Below are 12,640 nucleotides of genomic sequence, written 5' to 3'. Positions count from 1 at the left end.
TGGGATATAGTATTTAGAGGTCATGGGTACTGCTAAACATCTTACAAAGCACAGGTGAGCCCCCACACAGCAAAGAATTATCTGGCCAAAAATACAGGTAGTGTCAATGTCAAGAACCCTAATGCAGACTAATATTTTACATTTTCTGAGTCTTCCCTCCCCTTTCCTTATATGAGGATAATTTCTTACAGAGTTAATGTAAGGTACTAATGAAATGACTTATATATAAATACCTGAAAAGTGGTCAATGTTTACTGAATTTTGAATATGAACATTTAAAACTATCTAATTATAAAGTGATTCTAAAACTTTATGAAGTAGGTCGGAATAGGATTTTGAGTGCGGATAATGGCCTTCACATTGTAAGTGACACTGACCTACTGTACCATATGGTGAAGGAGAAGTGTGTAAGATATTTATTTTGTGTGTCTTATATAATTATATAATAATTATATAATTATTTCCTGTTCTGTACCAGAATTTTTTATAAAAACTCTGCCTCCCTCTCCCATCACACTTCAAAATGTTTTTTAATCATTTGTATGGATAATTTAATATAAATAGAATTACATAGTTGGAGAATATCATAATTGTTTTTAATAAGCTAACATGTTTTTACAGATGTTGGAGGGAGGATGTAGTATTTCCTAAAAGACCAAGGCAGTACTGTTTTTCAAAATCTCTTCACATCTCACATTAAAGTAAGTTATTTGAAAATAGCTTGGGAAATGCTGAAGTGAAGGAAGGAAGGAGAGAAAGAAGGAAATGGGGAGGAGAGAGAGAGAGAGAAATTGAGAGGATAGAAAAAATATATATTTGTATCACCAGGCAAATGAAATGATCAGGATTAAATGAAACACTGGAATAGTAATTGTTGAGGCATAAACACACGTATCAAGAGGGTGGATAGTCTCCATCTGGAATAGGAAACGGTGACATGGTTAGTCAGTCATTTGATCTGGAAGAACCTATAGGACAGATACTTAAGTTGTACTCATCTTAACTACATGAGCAATTGGAATGAAACACAGTACTGAGAATTGGATTTGGAAACGTGTTTATAGTCAGGGAAAGTTACTTATCACAACCATAATACTTGTTTTCTGTGACTCATGTGCACATTTAGCTAGGCTATTCTTTTTGGTCATATTGTAACATCTTAAATTATTTTCTCAAACTTGAGTCAGAGAAATATGAAGGATTTGGAGTAGAGGAGGAACCTTCCCACTCTGCATAGTGGTTCTCCAACTTGGCTGAACATTGAAATCACCTGGGGATCATTAAAAGTACTGAAGACAGTTTCTCTCCCCACCACCACTATCAGAGATTCTCATGTAGTGACTCTGGCCACAAATGAGGCGTCAGAAGTTTTCTATCACCCCAAGTGATTCTGGGGGCAGCAACCTATTTAATGTCTAATCTAGAATGCATAAAAATTAAAAAGCAAAAACAGAAGACTTACCTCTATTTGTCTGTCTTTGTAAGGCATGTTAAGAAGCCATAAGGACATCATTGACAAACGATAGGAGTAACTTCTGACTAAAAGAGGTGATAATGAAAACAATGTAATAATGGCTGACATTTACTAAATACCAACTCCTTTTCAACTTTGTCATTGTACTTTACCTTTAATAATCCATTTAAGTCCTCAAACCACTCTAAAGCAGGTGTTGAAATGTTCTATGAGGGGATACTTCATCTGGACAGAGCAGTTAGCTAATTTGGCAAGGTCACTAAGTAAGAAATGTAGCATTCTTCTAGATTTTGAGCTAAAAAAAAACCTAACTAAACAAACAGAAAAAAACAAAAAATCCAAAACACTAAAACTAAGTTCTTGGATACACCAGAACCTGATTTGACACCAGGTTCTTAATTCTGGATGCACACTAGAATCCCCTGGCGAGCTTTAAAAAAAAACATTCATTCTATTTTTTAAAGTGGTAGAAATATTCTTAATTTTAGTGGTGGATACTTGACACTGTGCATTTGTCAAAACTTACAAAATTTTACAGCTCAAACTCTGAACCCTACTGTATGCAAACTTAAAACACCAATTAAGAGATCGGAGAATCCCAAGATGGAATGTTGACTATAAACAAAGAATCTAACTGTATAATGAATACATAACCTTACTGAATAAGGAGGAGGGAAAGGGTGCTGCACTAAGTAACTTTGGAATTGAGTAGAGACTAAGGACTAAAGGCTATACAAACTGTATAGAAATACTCCACCCTAGTTGGTAAAGTTAGTTTCTACAGAGGCACAGGTTAATAATCCTGAAACTGCTATACATATATAGTGGAATTGAACCGTTAAGTAAATAGATGGTGAATGACTGGAGCCAAGTTTCTCAATACTGGAGGGAAGGTTTTAGATAAGCAAAGGGAGAAGGCTGGAGTGATCCATGGGGTAATGAGTTAGAGCTAGAGAAATCGGCATGAATTCATGTTTAGTTTACTATAGGTATATGCATACTTACGGGTTAGTAATGCACACGTGTAAATTCTAGCTCTGTTTTCTGAGAGGTCCTAGAAGCAACAACACCTCAGAAGCAATGGACACACCGTACTCCCAGATGTTGGTTTCTAATACCATGCTCCAATAAAAGGAACCAGGGCTTCTTGGAGAAATGGTTGACTGCAAGGCTGGGGCAGGGAATATGCGGATGAGTCTGGAGCTCAAAAAACAAAACGATAGGGATATGTAAAGGGGACAGAGGAACCAAATGAAAGAGCTCTCGATAGCCTATCTTGCAGCAATTAGAACAGCAAAATAAATAACATAATATTGAAGTATAACCCAAAGTATAAATGTCCATCAGTACATACTAATATAAATAATTAAATGACTACATGACTAAATGAATAAATAAATACATACATAAGTAAAATCAGACAAATTGCTGAGCAGAAGAATTCCAAATAATTTATGTATATTCCACTTCCAGGAGGTGGAACATAAATACCTTCTCTGTAAGTGTGTACTGCACATAATGATTTCCTTCTGAAGAGTGTGGTAACAAAAGTTGAAGAAGTTGTACTTTTACAGTGAGAAACCTGATAAACAGCTATTTCAGCCAAATGATCAAGGTCAGTGTCAACAGTAATGTCATGTTGGTGACATGTACTCTTGATGTGATATGGTGAGAATGGCACTTTACCTCTGTGGTTTTTCTCTCAAAAGCCTATAACTTCAGTTCATTCTTGAAAAACAAAAATCAGGCAAATCTCAATTGTGAGACATTCTAAAAAATATCTGATCAGTATTCCTCAAAACTGTCAAAGTCATCAAAAACTAGGAAAGTCTCAGAAACTGTCATAGCCAAGAGAAGCCTAAGGAGAGACATGATGACTGAATGTAATGTTTCCTGGATGGGATTCTGGAACAGAAAAAAGGACTTTGGGTAAAATTTAGGAAAATGTGATTCAGGTATGGGCTTTAATTAATAACCATGCATCACTTTTGTTATACTAATTATAACAAATGTATCATATTAGTGTTAACATAATATGATAATATTTCATAATATTATAATAGGGGATAGTGGAAATATATTCATTATTAAGATAATAACGGGGGAAAGTAGGTGTGGGGTATAGGGAGATTCTAAATTATCTTTGAAATTTGTTTTAAAATTACCTTATGTAAATGTGCAACTATTCTAAAGTTAAAAGTTATGTAAACAAAACACCTATGTCTTAGGACACCCCTGTAGACTTAGATTTAATTTGCTGGGGTGGAGCTTGAGGGCATATATGTTTTAAAAGAGTCCCAGGTGATTCTAATAAGCATCAAATAAGGATTAAAATCCATCCAATTAAAAAAATCTATCGAATTAGTATCATTGCACAACTTTTCCTTTCCATTAGGTCCTAAAATTTGCCTTTCCAGTTCAGAGATCTGCCCTTTTCCCTAGATTCTTTCACAAGTGATCAGTAAAAGCATCTCTCTTTTTTTTTTTTTAATCAAAGTTTCTGAGAATCGAAACCTGAGTGCTTTGATATTTCTAATTTTAGTAGTATGTCCTGATGTCGCTTAACAAAAAAAATCATGTGGCCTCTTAAATTAGAAAAAAAAAAAAAAAAAGACTTAAAATTTATTAACCAAGGTCATGGTCCACAAAGATGATTCAGTCCCAGAATTATGGTGCCCCCAAAGTGGCAACTGAAATGTCTGCTTATTTTAGTATATGAGTTAGATGTGGCAAACTTGTTTTTTTTTTCCTGTGCACAAGTTTGGTTCTGAAATCACAGCAGATCAGTATGTTAGACATCAGTTAAAGGGACAGGATCATAAACCTTTGAGATTATCCAGTCTAGTGGTTTTCCTCTATGCCACGTATTTCTTGGGAGGCTTCCATGGTGTTTAGGTAGGATGAGTTCCAATCTCTACTCTGTCTCAATCAGACCAGCTCTAATGTAACCAATTTTATTTTTTCTGGTGCTTCCACATAGTATTCCATTTTTATTTTTTATTTTATTTTTTTAAAGATTTTATTTATTTTTGACAGAGAGAGAGAGTGTACAAGCAAGGGAAGCAGCAGGTAGAGGGAGAGGGAGAAGCTGAGCAGGGAGCCCGATGTGGGGCTTGATCCCAGGACCCTGGGATCATGACCTGAGCCGAAGGCAGACACTTAACCATCTGAGCCACCCAGGTGCCCCTAGTATTCCATTTTTAAAAAGACTTCTGATGCTAAGAAAAAAAATTAATCCACCAAACTAGTCCAGGTATTTGCAGGTAAGTTATCTAAACCCCAAAAGTGTCAAGGACACACGGTTCTGATACCCAGTTACATCTACAATATGTATATAATGATGTCTTACCTTGATCTCAACATAAGGGACAATGATGACAGCAAATCCAAACTTCGTAAGGTCTTTCTGATAACCAGGTGAACTCAGTTCATGAGCTCAAAAATATTCAAGCACTAATAATAAATTATGTTATTTATGGCCATCTCCCTTCCTCGTCAGGTATCAGATGTCTGTTGTCCTTTATTTTAAAGGGTAGGTTCCATTATATTTCTTTGGCTGTAGATACTTCTTTCAGTTGGATCTTGAGCCCAGTTGAAGTAAGACACACCTTTATGTGTGACTCCTGCGCATCTGACTTTGCTGATTCCCCCAGTAAAACATGGCTTAACATCTTCCTAGCAGTGCCTGGGAATTGGTAGCAAGTACTGAGCTCAGGTTATGTTCTCTGTAAGGAAAATTCTTTTCAGCACCACTCTTAAGACATTTAGACTAGACCTCAGGCAATGGGCTGCAAAATTGTCAGAATATATTGCAGGAAACTCTGGGCAAATGGCATCCTAGGAATATTTACCTATTCAGCACAACAAAGTTTGAAGCTAATCAACTCCAACAAGATGATTCAACTACTTACACTTAAGTGTCACCTTGTCTTAACTTGGAACAAACATACCATTGCACAGAGAGCTTTGGCCTGTCTGGTGGGTATACTTCGAAAAGCTTGAAGAACTCAACTGCACAAACACAGGTATCCTTTTGTTATTACCAGTTTCAGAATATGGCTGCAAAAAGAAAATGCCACTGTTATTTTCTTTTAAAAGCCTGTAATAAGATAGAACTAGCAGATAGGATGTGGCCCTGAGGTGACTTAACTGTATAACTCTTTTAAAAGTTCTGAAGACTAAATTACCTTTAGTGTTTGACTCAGCATTTTACAAGCTAATACCAGAACATCTACTTAGACTTTATTAAAAACCCTTGAGAGAACTGTAATCCTGTTTCTGGAAATTTTTAAAGGAATTTAAAGTGTTTGGAAAGAAAAATACTGGGTTGTGTAAGTACATTTTGCTGAAAATCTCATTTAATTTTATTCAATATGAATTGTGTTTTAACTTAGAAGTAAAAATTAGTGAGTGAATGGGGAGAAACAGCAACGTTTCATTGATTAGAAAATGTGTATCCACATATGTAGGTTTTCTGGCTAACTGAATCTTATGTCCTTATGCCGTACTTCTTTTTAACACAAATAATTTTGTAAGTACATCTGCCCACTTTCTTACACAAAAGGTATTAATCAGTTATACCATTAATATGTTGAATGCCAACTGTCTGGATGTCTGGGTTTGAATTCTAGTTCTGTAACTTGCTTTACTCTGTGACTTTTGGTACGTTGTTTACCTTCTCCAAGCCTCATATAAAAAAAGGGTAGTAATATCTTAAAGGTTTGAGAACCAGAATAAAATAATCCATGCAAATCCTTACTCACTTGTATATAGTATAAAAGTATACAGTATAAAAGAAATGTGTAGTAAATATTAGATATTATTGTTGTTTGCTATCTTTTATGGTGATGATTTAATACACACAGCCCATTTATATTTTTACCTGTCTGTCAAACTGTCAGCTATGGCTTTTCTTGTATTTTCACCATTCCCCCCACACCCACCTCATATTCCTTCCCCAGATCCTTCTGTCTTCTACTTTTAATCTGCCATGGACTGGAAAATTAGATAAGAAAGTTTATAGAGTATAATAAGAGTTAATAGACTGTGAAGTAATAGAGTTAAACCTTTGGCTTGCATAGGAGTTTGGAGCAAGATTTGGCGCCAAGTCAGTTTTTATTTCAGAGTTTGGGGATCTGTTATATAGAAGGTGCTAGAACTCTGATATGTTGTTACATATAGTTAAATTATACATATACAACTTAATTCTACATGCTGTCTCATACACACAGCCTACACATTTTATTTTAGTTATATAAAACAGCTCATCATTTTCCTTTAATATACAATAATTACTTATAGTTTTAAGGCAACTGTATTACACATTTACATAACATTACATACACATAAATGTTCAAGGAGTGAACATTTTTAGATTTTTTAGTAACATTACAAATAGAGTTTATTTTTCATATAAAATCAGCATTCCAACAACTTTTAAAATGATTTGACAAAAGAGAGGGAAGGCCTCTCACTAATTTCACCATTCAGACACATGTATTATTTCTAATTTTGTAATTTCTATTTATTTATTTATTTACTTTTTTTTTTTTTTTTTGAGAGAGTGTGCTGGGCACACAATGCGGGTGGGGAAGGAAGGTAGGGGTGGGGGGTGAAGGGACCGAGGGAGGAGAGAATCTTAAGCAGACTCTATGCTCAGTGCAGAACCCAACACGGGGCTTGGTCTCATGACCCTGAGATCATGACCTGAGCCAAAATCAAGAGTTGGTTGCTTTACTATCTGAGCCACCCATGTGTCCCTGCACATTCCCTTTTGATTCTTAATCATAAATACATATACTCTTATATCATTCTGATAAAAGAACATAAATTTATAAAGATTAAGAATATCAAGTTTTGCGGTGCCTGGGTGGCTCAGTTGGTTAAACATCTGCCTTCAGCTCAGGTCATGATCCCAGGGTCTTGGGATGGAGCCCAGCATTGGGTTCCCTGCTCAGCAGGGATCTTGCTTCTCCCTCTCCCTCTGCCTGCCGCTCCCCCTGCTTGTGCACCCTCTGTCAAATAAATAAATACAATCTTAAAAAAAAAAAGGAATATCATATTTTGTTATGTGTGTAAAACTTTAAACTGGGCATTATAGATCTGAAAATAAAGGATTCTTATCAATCATGAATTCAATATTTAGCCAGCAAAAAAACCAAGATGTTCCCTTCACAGTAGATGTATTAGTCAATTTCAAACAAAGAACAAAGCATAAGAAAGATATATATTAATTTATAGATGATGATGATAAATAATGAAAGCATGTTCAGAACCTTTTCCTCTCCAATCATCTCTTCTTTGATTATGCATATTTTAATCACATACTACAATCCATTATTTGATAAAAAACCAGAAAATCATTTTTCTTGAATGCTATCAGCATCAAACAGTGTTTAACCAAATGATGAAATAAATTAAGATTCTAGAAAGTGATTATAGTCAGCATGTATACACATGGATTGCAACACTAAAAAAATTTAGGTTATGTAAAGATTATTTTTTTAATCTAATGGAATTTTTCCATGACTTGCTTTTTAAAGCAAGTTTTTAAACTTTTTTTTTCCCCCAGTGTCCTAGTTTATTGTCACTGAATTGAGAATGGGTTTGGCTTGAGTAATTGTGTTAATAACATTCTCTCTGCAATATTAAATATTCTAGAAGAACAATAATCCTGAGCTAGAAATTCTCATATATGTATAAAGTGGAAAGAGTTTGGGGTATACTGCTGTCTTAGTGTTGCAGATAGGTGTTTGTAAGAACAGACAATGAAGGAAGTTTCATTTCTCTTCAGATCTTGAGGCTTTCTTAAATATTTTGTGGTTATTAAATGAAAAAGGAATATGATAATTTTATATAAAAACTATGAATGATTGAGAAGAGCTATTAAGTAAAGGTTGTACCATATTCTAATTGTGTTTAAAATAAATAAATAGGCTCTAAACATTTTTACACGAGATATCATCTGTATTTGGAATATCATTTATTCTTGATTTAAGTATGTTTGTACCTTTAACAATTGATATTTAAGTGGCTAACATGGATCATCAATAAGATCCGTAATTCTACAATTGTGAATGTCCCTACCATTAGTGTTAAAGATTTCAGGGTAGGTGCCCTGACTGTTAGGGACCACAGAGGGTTTGGGACTGAGAAATGCTTATTTGTATTAGAAGTCTATGAAGCACATGTTTCCCTGGGCCTCTCCTTTCAGTTTCTACCCTTTTCCCTCTTGACCTCCATCTGTCTGACTATAGCCAAACTACATTATCTTGACCATCTTGATTCCTGATTGGGTCTTCAGTTAGTAGTTTTCCTTCTCTGTTTTTGACTTTGAGGTGTTACCAAGTTACCCAGTCATCACTGTTCAAAGAGAAAAGCTGCAGCTCCTCTCTTTAGCAAATTTCTTCTTTAAATTGTTGGCCATAAATCTCTTTTCTTCTTTGGATAATAAAGGATATAAAATTCACTTGTACCCCTGAAGCTCACATCAGTGATTTGCTAGTCCAGCTGAAAATGACTCTCAGCTGAAAACGACTCTCTGGTTCACCATGATAAATCCATTAAACCAGGCATATTTCAGGTTACAAGTTTCTGATAAAGTGAGTTCATGATGAAAATGTAATTAGATCTGAATTGTTCAGACTCCTAAGCCATCCATAAATACAAAGTAGCTGCTTTTCATGGCTCCCAGTCCTCTACCTTTCCATATTGGAATTGACAGCTGCTATACAATCTACAAATGAAATATCCAGTTTCTGGTAACATTTATTCTTTTGAATTTTGTCCTAAGAAAGACTGCATTAAGCATTATCATTGGCTTCGCACTTACAAAGGCTAATTTGGTTCTTTCTTCCAGGTTACTCTGCATCATCTCCTCTCAGCCTTGACTTGGGGTTTACTAAAGAGATCAAACTATAAGGTTCCTCTACCCTTACATTTTATTTTAGAAATCATGGTTGTCAGCGATGCATCAGCACACCTATCTCATGATTTCTTTCCATCCTATGGACTTTCTGCAGATTCTAATGGATTTTACTCTGTTGTCACTATCAAGCCATTAGTCTTATTTTCCATTTAACTTATCTGCCTACCACTTCCCTTCATTCTTCACGTTAAGACCATTTCAGAATCATTTATTGTATATATGGTTTTGCCAGTGCCGAGATAGAAGCCCATCCAGTGATAGAAAGGGGAATGCAATACATGACTGAAACTTAGAGGATAATGGAGAAGGCCATTTGATTTGGTTCATTCAGGCTTAGATAGTAGGTAGGTGGAGCACAGTTAGAGGAGAATGCAAGCGTGGGAAATAATCGGATGGAAATCTGACATCAAAAAGGTCCAGCATGGCGGTAAGAAACAAATCATGGAGACTGAATTTGGAGGGTATACTTTTGTATTTGGATTGAACAATGGCAACTTCGCAGGAGAAACTAGTCTCAGAATATAGTGTCAAGATAAGATCTTAGGAATGACATAAAATAAAGTGTCATGTGGGAATTGAAAAAATGACCACAGTTGTTTCTGCCTCTCTATACCCATGCTTACGCCATCAAGAAGTGGAGTCTCTCTCTCTATCTCTTGAAGCTAGGCTGGCTCTGTGGCTTGGGGCTTGCTTTGGCCAATAGAATATGGCTGAAGTGACTGGTGAGGCTGTTTTAAGATTAAGCAACAAAAGGCCTTCCATGTTTCCTCTTAATTTCTTGGATCCCTGCATGCTCTCAGGTGCACAAGTCCACAGCAGCTTGCTGGAGGGTGAGAGACCATGTGGAACAAGGGCAGCTGTGCCTGCTGAAGTCATCATAGACCAGCTAGTCTTCAGCTGACCTGTGAGCTGATAACATGCCATCAGCAAATCTAATGAAGACTAGAAGAACCATATGTTCCAAATTGCCACCTTGCAAAATCATATGCTTAATAAATGGTGCCTTTTCATATACTTAACAAATGGCCAGTAAATGGTAAGCTATACAGTAAGATGGTTTGATATATGTAAATAGCTAGGCACTGGAACCCCATTTCCTGAAACAGGGGTTGTACAGAGTTTGGATTTCAACTTACAAGACAAGATACATTCAACATCACTATGAGACTAAATTAATATTGACCAACAAAGATACTAATTCAGGAGTCCATTTCTTTTTGCATAACATGGGACTTTTTCTAAATTTAGAATGGGCTTAAAGCCATAACTCTAGATTCTAAAGTTTATAAGGAAATATAGAGATTGTTACTGGAAGAAATAGTTTGAAAAAATCAAGTCAATTAAACTACCTTCATTTATTGAACAGTGTGTATTAAAAAGGGAAGGCAGCCCAAAAGAAGTTAAGTAGTAGAAAATTTTCTCCAAAATTTTCAAAATTAATTAAGGATTTTGCTAATGAAAAATTCTTAGAAAATAGAAGATAGCAAGTTTTGGCAAGAATGGGAGAAACTGGAATGTGTATATACTGTGGGTCATGTAAAATGGTGTAGCCACTATGGAAAATTATGGGGATTCCTCAAAAAATTAAAAATAGGATTATCATATGATCTAGCAATCCCACTTCTGGGTATATATCCAAAAGAACTGATACAGGATCTTTTTTTTTAAGATTTTATTTATCCATTCATGAGAGACAGAGAAAGAGAGAGAGATGCAGAGGCAGAGGGAGAAGCAGGCTCCCTGTGGAGCAGGGAGCCCAATGCGGGACTTGATCCCAGGACCCTGGGATCATGACCTGAGCTGAAGGCAGACGCTTAACTGACTGAGCCACCCAGGCGTCCCGAACTAATACAGGATCTTAGAGAGGTATCTGCCCTCCCAGTTCACTGCAGTATTAGTCACAATAGCTGAGATATGGAAACAACCTAAATGTCCATTGACAAATGAATGGATAAAGAAAATATGACCTTTACATATTGTGGAATATTATTTAGCCTTAGAAAAAGGAAGGAAATAATGCCATATGCAATGACATGGATGAACCAGGAGGACATGCTGAATGAAATAAGCCAGTCATAGAAAGCCAAATATAGCATGATTCCACTTATATTAGGTATCTAAAATAGTCAAGCTCATAGAAACAGAGTAGGATGGTGGTTGTCAGAGACTGAGGAGAGAGGGAAATGGAGTATATATTCATTGGGTATATAGTTTAATTTATGCAAGATGAGTAAGTTCTAGAGATCTTCTGTATAACATTATGCCTATAGTTAACATTATTGCATTGTGCACTTAAAATTTTGTCAAGAGGATAGTCATATTAAATGTTCTAACCACAATAAAAAATTACAAAAGAAGATGAATATGAACTAATGTGACTTTCAGTTGATTTTTTTTCCAGATAAACACCAATATATGAGATTTAACAGTTCGAACTACTCCATCATTAAATTTCGGAAGAGAAAAGAGTCAGAGATTATGTAGTGCAGTTCTGTCATTTTCTAGTTGTTAAAAAGGGTCCTGGTTAAGTCCTATAAATAGTAAATGACAGAACTTACTGTAACATTCATGAGTTCTTTCAAAAGTTATATTAGTAGAAAAGATCTATCTTTAGACCAAAGTAAAAACAGATATGGGTTTAATTTTATAAAAATTGTCTACCTTGAAATTTTTTTTTTGCATTCTTCCTTAAGCACCATTATTATTGCCATTCTGATAGCATATTCCATTGCTAAGACATTTTTTTTTCCTACAATAAATTTAAGAGCCTAAGGATCTATTGCCTACTAATTGGTAAGAAAGCCACATTTAGATTAATCTTGAGAAGAAAGAACTAGGTAGAAATGTCACCAGACTTTTTATTTTCAACCTAAAGAAGAGAAAGCTGATGGACAAATTTAATAACGTTCCTCCAAGTCATGAAGGGTTTCTGCATTAGCATTGGTGACCAACTTTTGCTCATTTTTTTTTTGTGGACATAAGCACAGACTTAGGCACAAAGAGCCTAAGAAAGGAAAGTAAGTATGAGACTTATTGACTGTCCTCTGGTAACTTTTAAGTCAGTTACTGGCAACATGAAGACATAAACACAGGAAAAAGTATACTATTGTCATCAGCAGTTCAGGCTGCTATAACAGAATACCATAGACAGCAAAATTTTATTTCTCACTGTTTCAGACGCTAAGATGTCAAAGATCAATGTGCCAGGAGATCTGGTATCTGGTGAAGGCCTGCCTCCT

The 12,640-nt window shown here is 35.5% G+C and overlaps 1 long non-coding RNA gene across 1 annotated transcript; it reads right to left on the bottom strand.

Annotated features, from left to right (window-relative positions):
• Positions 1-583: 583 nt before the first annotated feature.
• On the bottom strand, positions 584-4,914 carry LOC123834740 (uncharacterized). The gene is made up of 4 exons (XR_006788492.2): positions 4,824-4,914; positions 2,480-2,677; positions 1,463-1,539; positions 584-917 (listed from the first exon to the last, which is right to left on the bottom strand). It is a non-coding gene; the product is annotated as an uncharacterized LOC123834740 (long non-coding RNA).
• Between the last annotated feature and the right edge of the window lie 7,726 nt (positions 4,915-12,640).

This window comes from Mirounga angustirostris, unplaced genomic scaffold, assembly GCF_029215605.1.
Source record: "Mirounga angustirostris isolate CCGP_5_RB_7025 unplaced genomic scaffold, mMirAng1.0.hap1 SCAF_1, whole genome shotgun sequence".
In the NCBI taxonomy this organism is placed as follows: Eukaryota; Metazoa; Chordata; class Mammalia; order Carnivora; family Phocidae; genus Mirounga; species Mirounga angustirostris.
This window is presented reverse-complemented; position numbering and strand designations above follow the sequence as displayed.